Genomic DNA, 12,137 nt, shown 5'->3' with positions numbered 1-12,137 from the left:
AAACTTACTCTGAGATACAAAACCTTGGGCAACTTTATAGGAAAATTACACATCCCCCAGAGCCTCAAAACACCAATAGCCACAAGACCTTCATGGTATCACGTTCTGTTCCAGAGGAAGCAATGGTGTGTCTGATGGGTCTCAGAACTCCAAACGAGCACTCACTTGGAAGTTCAGCGAGCCAATTTGAGAACAACAGTCAAACTAGAAGGGATTTGCAGTGCGTGCAAAGGTGCTTGGGTAAGTCTGAAGGGGCTGGAGCAGTCTGGGCCCAAGATAGTTCTAAACAGCAAAGCTCCCAGGACAGAGCTCCACACTGAAAAGAAACTCCTGATAGAATCCAAATTGAGCAGGAGAGGTGGAGGATCACATTAAAGTATTTTGAGTGAGTGAAACTAGGGTTGTCCATAAAAGTGTTAAATAACTTACCTTGTTCTTTAACTCCCGAGAGAAACAGTTGGTCATAGATTGTTCTGCTGGGGCTTCCCTGGTGGCTCAGTGGTTAAGAATCAGCCTGCCAGCGCAGGGGACATGGGTTCAAGCCCTGGTCCGGGAAGATCCCACATGCCACAGAGCAACTAAGCTCGTGTGCCGTAACTACTGAGCCTGTGCTCCAGAGCCCAGGAGCCATAACTACTGAGCCCACATGCCACAACTACTGAAGCCTGCTCGCCTAGAGCCCATGTCCCACAACAAGAAAAGCCACCGCAGTGAGAAGCCTATGCACCACAACGAAGAGTAGCCCCCGCTCGCTGCAGCTAGAGAAAGCCCACACACAGCAACGAAGACCCAACACAGCCAAAAATAATATAAATAAATAAATTTGTGAAAAAATAAATTGTTCTGCTGAATGTCAACTGCTATTGTTTGCACAGTCCATATTTTAATATTTTACACACAAAAATGTGCGGTAAAACCTTGCAACTAGAAAAAAATCATGCCTCCCTTTATTTACCCATAAAAACGGGTAACAGAAAGTACCATAGTCAAATTCCAAACAGTTACAAGAAAGGAGCAGAGTAATATCCCCACAGATGAAAGCATGCTAATGGAATAGGACAGGAAAAGGAAATAACAGGTATGTGGATTGGGGAAACAGAAATGACTGTTCACAGAGGAGGACAGAATTGTCTTACAGAAAATCCAAAAGAATTGACCCTCCCCCACAATAAAAAGATGCAACTAATAAGCAGTTATAGCAAGGGTGCAAGGTATAAGGTTAATGATACAAATGTCAGTTGCTTCCTTATATACAAACAACTGGAATTTGAAAGTTTAAACAATAACATTTACATTAGAACCGAAAAAATGAAATAGGTATAAATCTAACAAAATATCTAAAAGACCTATATGGGTAAAACTACAGAATTCTTGATGAAAGAAATCAAAGAACTAAATAAACAGATACTCCATGGCCATGAATGGGAAGACTCAATGTCAGGATGTCTGATCTCAACTTGACCTTTAGATTCATAATCCCAATCAAAATTCCAGCCGATAGGGCCTCGCTGGTGGTGCAGTGGTTAAGAACATGCCTGCCAATGCAGGGGACACAGGTTTGAGCCCTGGTCCGGGAATATCCCACATGCTGCAGAGCAACTAAGCCCGTGTGCCACAACTACTGAGCCTGCGCTCTAGAGCCCTACAACTACTGAGCACACGTGCCACAACTACTGAAGCCCGCACACCTAGAGCCCGTGGTCTGCAACAAGAAGCCACCGCAGTGAGAAGCCTGTCCACCACAACTAGAGAAAGCCCGTGCAGCAACAAAGAACCAACACAGCCAAAAAAAAAAAAAAAAAAAATCCCAGCAGGTTGTTTTTTGGATATCAACAAAATTATTCTAAAGTTTATAGGCAGAGGAAAAAGACCCAGAATAGCCAACACAGTGTTAAAAGGGAAGAATGAAGTCAGCCGGCCTTTGAGACTTACTATAAAGCTATAGTAATCAAAATAGCATGGTATTGGAATAAGAATAGACAAATAGGTTGATAGAGCACCCGGAAACAAACCCACAAAATTACAGTCAACTGATATTTGACAAACAAGCAAGGGCAATACAGTGGGGAAAAGATAGTCTTCAATAAATGGGGCTGGAACAATTGGACATCCACGTGCAAAAAATGTATCTAGACACAGACCTTAAACACTCTTCACAGGACTTCCCTGGTGGTGCAGTGGTTAAGAATCTGCCTGCCAATGCAGGGGACACAGGTTCAAGCCCTGGTCTGGGAAGATCCCACATGCCATGGAGAAAGTAAGCCCGTGTGCCACAACTACTGATCCTGCGTTGTAGAGCCCAAGAGCCACAACTACTGAGCCTGCATGCCACAATTACTGAAGCCCGCACACTGCAACAAACAGTAGCCCCCATTCGACGCAACTAGAGGAAGCCTGCATTCAGCAGCGAAGACCCAATGCAGCCAAATAAACAATTTTTTTTTAAATGAATCAGCCTGCCAGTGCAGGGGACATGGACTCGAGTTCTGGTCTGGGAAGATCCCACATGCCACGGAGCAACTAAGCTGGTGTGCCACAACTACTGAGCCTGCGCTCTGGAGACTGCGAACCACAACTACTGAAGCCCACACACCTAGAGCCCGTGCTCCGAACAAGAGAAGCCACCACAATGAGAAGCCCGCGCACCACAACAAAGAGTAGCCCCTGCTCACCGCAACTAGAGAAAGCCTGCGTGCAGCAATGAAGACCCAATGCAGCCAAAAATAAATAAAATAAATAAATTAAAAAATAATACTGTATTTGCAAGTTGCTAAAGGAGTAGATCTTAAAAGTTCTCATCACAAGAAAACAATTTTTGTAACAGCGTGATGATGGATGTTGATTAGACATTGTGGTGATCGTTTCACAACGTGTGTATATGTTTTATACAGGAAACTAATGTTATATGTCAATTATATCTCAATTTTTTTTTAAGTAAGACTTGAGGGACTTCCCTGGTGGCGCAGTGGTTAAGAATCCACCTGCCAGTGCAGGGGACACGAGCTCAAGCCCTGCTCCGGGAAGATCCCACATGCCGCGGAGCACCTAAGCCCGTGTGCCACAGCTACTGAAGCCCACGCGCCTAGAGCCTGTGCTCCACAACTAGAGAAGCCACCGCAATGAGAAAGAAGCCTGTGCACCACAACAAAGAGTAGCCCTCGCTCACTGCAACTAGAGAAAGCCCGCACGCAGTAACAAAGACTCAACGCAGCCAAAAATAAATAAATTTTTTTTTAAAAAGTCTTTTTTTTTTTTTTTTTTTTTTTTGCGGTATGTGGGCCTCTCACTGTTGTGGCCTTTCCCGTTGCGGAGCATAGGCTCCGGACGCGCAGGCCCAACGGCCATGGCTCACGGGCCCAGCCGCTCAGCGGCATGTGGGATCTTCCCAGACCGGGGCACGAACCCGTGTCCCCTGCATCGGCAGGCGGACTCTCAACCACTGCGCCACCAGGGAAGCCCAAAAAAGTCTTTTTTTAAGTGGCAAATATCGAAGACGGGCAAAAAAAGACAACATGTGTCAGTAGGTGTTTCCAAAGAGCAAAAAAAAGCAAGAGAACAGAATACCAAAAGTTATAATTCGAGAAAACTTTTCCTGAAATATTTCAAACTACAGACTGAAAGAACGTAATGCATACCTTGTAAATTCAACCAAGAATTCAAACCCAATATCAAGACATTCTAAAATTGTTGGAGTTTAAAGAAAAGAAAAAAAAATCTTGGATATCTAGGCCTAAAAAGTTATTTATAATGGAAGGAAAATTAAGCTCTTGTCAGGTTTTGTTTTTTGTTTTGTTTTGTTTTATGGCTGCATTGGGTCTTCGTTGCTGTGCACGGGCTTTCTCTAGTTGCAGGGAGCGGGGGCTACTCTTTGTTGCGGTGCACGGGCTTCTCATTGGAGTGGCTTCTCTTGTTGCGGAGCACAGGCTTTAGGCACGTGGGCTCAGTAGTTGTGGCGCATGGGCTCTAGAGCGCAGGCTCGGTAGTTGTGGTGAACGGGCTTAGTTGCTCTGCGGCATGTGGGATCTTCCCAGACCAGGGATCAAACTCGTGTCCCCTGCATTGGCAGATGGATTCTTAACCACTGCACCACCAGGGAAGTCCCTCTGTCAGGTTTTTTGACAGCCACACTTTATGGCAAAAGAGAATGGAATATATTTAAGATACTCAAAGAGACTGAAACAAAAGTTTCTTACCAACTATGTAGTAGCAGCAAACTGTCATCCTCATGCCAGAACTTGGGGAACTTTATTCCTGTTAATTCTTTCTTAGGAATATGTTAGAAACTGAGCTGATTTGGATGACCAAACTGTCTTAAGAAACAGCAACAGAGGGCTTCCCTGGTGGCGCAGTGGTTGGGGGTCCGCCTGCCGATGCAGGGGACATGGGTTCGGGCCCCGGTCCGGGAAGATCCCACATGCGGTGAAGCGGCTGGGCCCGTAAGCCGTGGCCACTGAGCCTGCGCGGCCGGAGCCTGTGCTCCGCAACGGGAGAGGCCACAACAGTGAGAGGCCCGCATACCGCAAAAAAAAAAAAAAAAAAAAAAAAGAGCAACAGAAAGTCTGGTGGTGAGTTAATTATATGCAGTTAGCTACGTGTAGAACTAAGAATGAATGAGGAATATAAGGTGAGACTGGTCAGCCAGTGTCAGCTGGTTCATGTGACCTAGGCAATGTAAATACCATGCAACTACAAAGAAATAAGCAGAAAATAATATGGTTTTAGTTATATTTGTGGTCTTATATATGAGGACTTTAATGTGAGAGAAAGCAAATGAATCCAATGTCCTTGAGAACCAACTAAGAGTCCACATGCCGCAACTGAGTCTGCATGCTGCAACTAAAGATCCCACGTGCCACAACTAAGACCCCGGCGCAGCCAAATAAATAAATATTAAAAAAAAAAAAGACACACCGATTTAAAAAGGCTTCTGCTAACCAACAACAACATTTTAAGCATTAATTATGATAAATGTAACGGAATCAAGTATGTTTAAATCCATGAGTTCATAATGGTACCAAAACATAATAATTGTTCATCTTGGGAGGATGTTAGGGAACCAACTCTATTTTTGAAAACTAGAAAATAAAGGGAAATACTCCAGCATTATTCTTGCCTTTCCTATACAAGTTGTACCACTAGCTGGCTAGATCGAAAATGAGGATGTTTCCCTTTATAGAAGCTTTCCCACAAATAAGAGAATGATAGATTTGGAGCATCACTATTGTTCAACCCGTAATTACACAAAAGCAATTCGATACTATGTATCTCTTGATAAAAAAACAACAACAACTATGAAACGGTCATTAAAATGTTCAAACATACACTTGAATGTGAATAAGCATCTAGATCCAATTTGCTGGAAATACAGAGAACAGAGGGAACTTGTTCAGCTAAACCACAAGAATGGAGCCAGCAAAATCCCAGCTGTGGAACACTACCTAACAAATGGTCCAGTTTCTTCAACAAATTGCAAGGAGGGATGAAAAGAAACAAAGTGGGTAAAGACATATCCAAAGAATAGTCAAAACTAAACTATTTTGTTTAAAGATGCTCACTTTGGGCCTCCCTGGTGGCGCAGTGGTTGAGAGTCCGCCTGCCGATGCAGGGGATGCGGGTTCGTGCCCCGGTCTGGGAGGATCCCATGTGCCACGGAGCGGCTGGGCCCGTGAGCCATGGCCGCTGGGCCTGCGCGTCCGGAGCCTGTGCTCCGCAACGGGAGAGGCCACAGCAGTGAGAGGCCCGCATACCGCAAAAAGAAAAAAAAAAAAAAAAAAAAAAAAAAGATGCTCACTTGGATGAAAAAAATGATAGAAGTTGGAAAGTGATTACAATAAAAATCCAGGTGGTGGTTACTCTTAGGAGGGAAGGAAGCGGGGTAGTGCTTGGGGGGCACTGGAAAGGCTTCTGGGCGGTCAGCAAGATTTTCTTTGGTTATGGTGAGGTTACGTTTAATAGGTCATCTGCCGGTACATTTGTCTTATGCTGCAATATGTCTAACAAAACAAAGAACAAAACCTTACATAGCCACCATAAACAGGCAAACAGCCCTGCTACTAAGTGGCCTAATGTCATTTGAGCCCAGGGCCTCTGTCTGACTTATCTGTGTATTTCTAGAGCTTGGCAGTACCTGAGCAGAACAGGCATTTGACACATATTTTGTTGAATGACTAAATGAATCTGAAGAAGCCTCCAACCCACTCAGGTTGAATTTCGGCACCTAACTGAGCTGTCCAGAACCTCCAGGTCTGTATGGTGCCGGCAGGTGGTGTCACCAGTCCTTCTGCGCTGCCTCAGTGGACTTGAAAGGGTTTTCAAACTAGAGCTCTGTTGGAAACTTGGAGTCTGGTGAGTTCTACCAATTTCACGCTCCTTAGTCACCTCCCAAAATGACAGTTCTCCATGTCCTCTGGCTTCCCAGCACTCTCTACTTTTACAAAGTACCATCCTTCTCTCCCAACTTTTCTACAGTGCTCTTTTCTTTGATGGACAAACCCCTACCTCCTCCATATTGTCTGTTGGCCTTGACTGAATATGGTTCTCTCCTTAGGATGCCACCTCTTTTGCAGCCTCTGACGTGGAGGCTGCTCCTTCTCTCACATCCTGTTGCGTGGAGACTCTCCCTAAATGTTTCCAGACAAAATATATCTTGTCCCTCAGATTAAAAATCCCTGCTTCCTCTGCTGCTCACGCATTGGTTACTGCGCTTTCAGCCCTCTTCCTGCTGTCATCTTAACCGTCCAACCTCTCTGTCTGATTCTTTGATTTTGGGGGCAACTTGGCTTGTCTTCTGCACCCCAATTTCTGCCATTATCCTCACCATTTGGGTGGACATCCTAACCAGGTTGCCTCACATCTCAAAGTCTTTTATAAGAATTACTCAGAATATTCAGGTCAAATACCCAACTTTCTAATTAGCTACAATCTCCTAACCTTCCAGCTTTTTCACATAAACTTTAGCGCCTTGATTTCTCCATTTCCTCCATCAGTTTGCCCCATTGCAGGCTCTCCTTTTCCCATACCCAGCCTAGATCTGTTGGTGGCTCTCTGACTCGGCTTACCTTGCACCTACCTTTCAGTTTATAGTCTACCTTCTGTGCCTGCCCTCCCATCCGTTGGTGTCACCACAAATTCATAGTCACCCATCAGTCCTTTTCTTGATCCTTTTGTATCCTTGGACAGCCCCTTTAGCAACTGTTCCCAACTTTCATAATTCTTCTCAAACCCCTTGCTCATTCCCTTCTCTTTCAGTAGACAGTGTTGCCTCCTGCTTCACTGAAGAATTGGATGCCATCAGGCAAGAGCTCCCTAAACCTTGTACTTTACCCCAAAAAAGAGGCTTCCTCTCCTCTTCCATTAGTCATCCTCTCTTTATCTTTAAACTCTTAACGGCCATGACCTACAGACATTCAGAACTCTTCCATGTTTAAAGAAAAAGAGATTCCATAGCCTCCTCTAGGTTACATGCTGATCTTTGTCCACTGCTTGTTCACTATACTTAATATTTCCTGAAAGAGTTCCAGTCACTTATTTCCCCTTCTTAGACACGCTTCTCCAGAAGGTGGTCCGCACTCAGTCACCTCCCATTCTCTTCCTGAACAGACCTCATTTTGGCTCTAACCTCACTCCTCTGAACATGGTTTTACCAAATCCAGCAGTAGCTTCCTTGTTCCCAAATCTAGTAGACACATTTTTAAGTCCCTAATTCTGGATCTCTCTGCTCCATCTGACCAGTTGATCTTCCCCTTGAATTCTAAATCCTTGGTTTCGCTAACACCACATTCTCATGGTTCTCGTCATAGCTCTGACTCTCCTTCTGGACATCCATTCCTCTGACCTTTATATGTTGTTGTTCTCCAGCATTTTGCAGCCCCATGCTTTTTTCACACTACACAGTCACCCTGAACAAGCTCATCTGTACTTCATATGTCACCCATTAGCTGCACGTGTTTGTGTTTCTGGCCCAAATCTTTCCCTTGCGCACCCAAATCTACGTAAGTCAACTGGACTACTGGACAGTCCACCAGGATGTCCCACATGCATGTCTCAAATTGAACGGATTATCTTGCTCCCCTGCTATACTGGCAAATTTTTCTTTTCCCCCCCAAGCAGAAAATTTAACTCTCCTCCTTGATGCCACTGTATCCCTTATCCCCACAGTCAGTCAGTTACTCAGTGTAATTTCTATTTCCTAAATATTGAATTCCTTACCTCTCTCAAAACCACTGCCACCACCTTGCTTCAGGCCAGACTTCTGCTTTCCTTTTTCTTAAAATTGTCTCCATCTAACTCAACCCCCTAACACTACAACCAGAGTGATCTTTCTGAAATGTATATCTAATTGTGTCCTTTTCCTGCTTAAAATCCTTCCCCATTGCTCTTAGGTCTGAACTGCTGTACATAGCCTCAGAGCTTAGTCATCATCTGGCCTTTGCTGATCTCTCCAGATTAATCTCTGACCCTCCCTACCTCACACTTTACAATTCAGCGTTACTAAATTGCTCTTATTTCTTCACAGGTTCATTTCGGCTTCTCATCTCAGCCTTTTTCCCCAAGCTGCGCTGTCTTTCATGTATGGCTCTCCTCGCCCCTGCCTGCCTGCTTACCTCCTGTTCATCCTACAGTTAAAATTGTCCATCCCCTGCTCTACCCACCCCACCTAAAGTCATGCAAGGTATCCCTACCTGCGGTAGCCACAGTACCCTGCGCCAGGCAGATTTCATCTCCCCAATCAGACCCTTAAGACAGAGACTCTGATTTCGTTCTTTAAGTTCTTAGCAGATACTCTGTGCTCAAAATGTGTTGAATGAAGATTCAGTTCCCAAGTGCAAAAATTATAATCAACGTAGCTGCCACATGGGGCATGTTACTATGTGCAAGACACTGCGAAGCAATTCACACGCATTCCCTCATTTGTTCCTTACTTTAGAGAGAAGTGAAAGGACTTGCCCAAGGCCACACAGGCAGAAGTAGAGCCTTGTTTTCAAGCCCATGCAATCAGGAGCTGGCAGAGACTGCCAGCTATTCTCTCCTTCCTCCTTGGAAACAACAACAATTTTGTTTGTTAACAGATTACATTTCAGTTAGGTGTGCAGTGTGACTCAGTCCTATGGGATCTCCAGAAGTCTCTTTAAAGTGAAATGTGGATCAAAGTGACGAGTCCAAGCAGCCACTTCAGGCCATGAGGTGTCCTTGAGGATGAAAGCCAGGATTGAAAGTGGTGCTGGGTCCCATGTCAGTCATGGTCTGGCTACCTCCACATAAGGTCTGTTAATACGCAGCCACGGCTGGTACAAAGGGTCAGGTTGAATCTCGCCCCTCTTAATCCCCTGGGGGCCAACTCAGAGAAGGAGAAGCTAGCGTGGGTGATATAAAGTGTTTCTTTATTTGAATGTCATTCCACCTGCACTGAAGCTCAAACCCAGCAGCAGCAGAAGGGGTCAGGACCGAAATCAGTGTTACCAAGTTGGACAATGAACAGTGAGGACACGTTCAGACGGAACTTACTAATGGGGTGTAGAGAACACCAAGCTATCCTAATGACACACAGCATAGGCCCTCTGCTGATCAGAGCTCAGGGAAGGACTGTGGCTCCCTTGTTCCCTTCTCAGGAAACTCCAGTCCCACCCGAAGGCTAGCCCTGAGCCAGGCAGGGGCCTGCGGAAGTTTCTCGTTTTGGGAAGGTTACCAGCTTCTCCAGAGGGAGGGTTTCCCTTTCTCAGTTCACACTGGAAGCTGGAGAAGGGTGACTACCCTGTGCCCAAGTAGGAACTTCAAAGGGTGGCCAAAGAATTCTTCCCTACAGCCTTGTCTAAAAGGTCTCAACTTCTTGGCTATAGCAGGCCTGAAAAAGATCTTGATCCTACCCATGGTGTTTTCCTCCACGGGTACTGGTCCCCAGAGAGGAAAGTTCACACCTCCCAAGACCCGGAAGGACTTGAACAAGCAGTGCTCTGAACCCCCACTAGGTTGGAGCTGCCTTGGCCTCTCCTGAGATAGTCCCACACCAGGCAAAGACGACCAGATGGTGCCAGAGCCCTCTGGTCCAGGCACAGCTGGGGGAGGAGTGCCTCAGTGGGCCGCTCAAAGCTCAGCGTCTTTCAGGGACCAAGAGATCGATCTGGGAACGGACCATCTCTGCTTCAGCCTCCTCCCGAAGGCTTAAGCCAAGTTGCCAGACGTGGGTGAGAGCAAACTACAGACATCCTTGCTGTGGTGGCTTCCTGGCCCCGGAGAGCCACCCGGGCCCCGGCTTAGCGACATTTCAGCCTCACCTGGGGTCTCTGGTTGGAACGTGTTTCCTGCTCTGCTCCCACCTCGGCTAAAGCTTCAGGGACAGGGCTTTGGTGTGGTACCCACTCCAGCCTCTTTCCCTCCCCTAAGGCACCCTGGTGTTCCTTCAGCCCCACCAACACTCCCCTCCCAACCCCAAGCTCCTGGGTGCGTCTCCCACTGCCCCACAGCAGCTGGCTGGGTGGATGGTAACAGGGAATCACTGTCCAACCACCCCAAGGGGAACCACCCTCCCTTTCTCTACCACTAACCCACTCCAGTGGCGCTAACCTGCTCAGCAATCACCTAGACGGTTCCCTTGATGTGGTGCCTCTACCCCCATGGGGTGGGACATGGCTGCCTGGGCCCCGCCTCTGCCTCTGAGGTAGGTCCTAACCTTCCCACCAGCAGCCCACAGGGGTCTGTGGCCCCCGTGGGTGGTAGGCTCTCCCCTCGCACAGTGGGCACGCAGCAGCTACTCCCCATTCCTCCGAGTCCTGTCCCCTCTATCCTCCTCTCCTTCCCCTTCCTTTCTCCAACAGCTCACCTCTCCCTTTGCCTCCTTCCCATCCCTGTTTCTTCCTCGTCTCTGGCCATCTCCCCTCCCACCTCCAAGTTCTCTATCCATCACGCCACTTTCTCCACTTCTGTACCCTCTAAATCCACCCCATCCCCCATCGCTCGGTCTCCCTCCCTCCTTCTCTCCCTGTCTCTGCACCACCTTCTTCTCTTTCTCCCATCTCTGTCTTCTCCCCATTTCTTTCTTTTTTTTTATGGCCACACCACGCGGCACGTGGTATCTTAGTTCCCCGACCAGGGATAGAACCCACACCCCCTGCGTTGGAAGCGTGGAGTCTTAACCACTGGCCCACCAGGGAAGTCCCCTTCCTCCCATTTCTAATCCCTTGCTCCTGGTCCCTCCCCATGATGCCCTCCAACACTGGGCTTTGGTTTGGATCTTGGAGGAACTCACTTCTGCCCCCCAACTCCACACCTTCACGAGGCTCCCCTCACCCTCCCACTCAGCACGGGACCCTGGTGGGAGGAGGGGAGAGGGGAGCACAGTGCAGGGACCAGAGCACAAGGGGCAGGTGTCTGCCCAGGAAGAGGGAGTAGAGAGGGCGGGGGTCAGGACTTAGTAGGTTCCAGGTTTCAGGAACCCTCCCAGGCCCCAGCATGTGACTCCAGTTAGGGTCCAGATGGGGGACTCAGGCAGAGGATTTCTAGGGTCTGTCTTGGGAACTCTGTCAGGTCCAGGTCCTATGGAAATGAACACAAGGCTGCAAATACTTGGCACTCGCTGCTTTCCTCCCTCCTTGGGCTGAGGCCGACATGACAGGGAGACCACACGCTTCCCCACTGAGCCTGCAGGGGCCTCATGCCCCCCCTCCACAATAGGCCAGGCAGCCAGTACCTGGAGACAAAAGTAGGCACACGAGATGAAGCCAACCGGCCGCCAAAATGGGGGCTGGAAGGGGCCGTCCACACCCCAAGCCAGATGGCTCTACCACCAGGTCCCCAAGGCAGTGAGGGGAGATCAGAAACACCTGCAGTCTCCTTCCTGTGCTCCCTGCAGGAGGGGAGGAGATGTCCCCACGGTGGGAGGAGAGGGGGAGAGAAGACTTCATCTGCCCCACACACACCTACGCGCGCTCTCTCTCTCTCTCTCTCTCTCTCTCTCTCTCTCTCTCTCTCTCTCTCATATGCCTCGGCACCAAGCGTGCCCACAGGGTTGCAGACCCTGGGCAAACCGCAAGGCGAGAGGTGGGCAGGGAGGAGGAAGGGGTGGGGAGAGGGTTACGAGGGCTGGGGATGGGGACGGGGTACCCTGTTCAGAGGTGACCTGCAAGTTCAAGTTATGCAGAAAA

The sequence above is a fragment of the Mesoplodon mirus genome, assembly GCF_964341445.2.
Source record: "Mesoplodon mirus genome assembly, chromosome: 12".
NCBI classification, from domain to species: Eukaryota; Metazoa; Chordata; class Mammalia; order Artiodactyla; family Ziphiidae; genus Mesoplodon; species Mesoplodon mirus.
Note: the sequence above shows the minus strand (reverse complement) of the source record.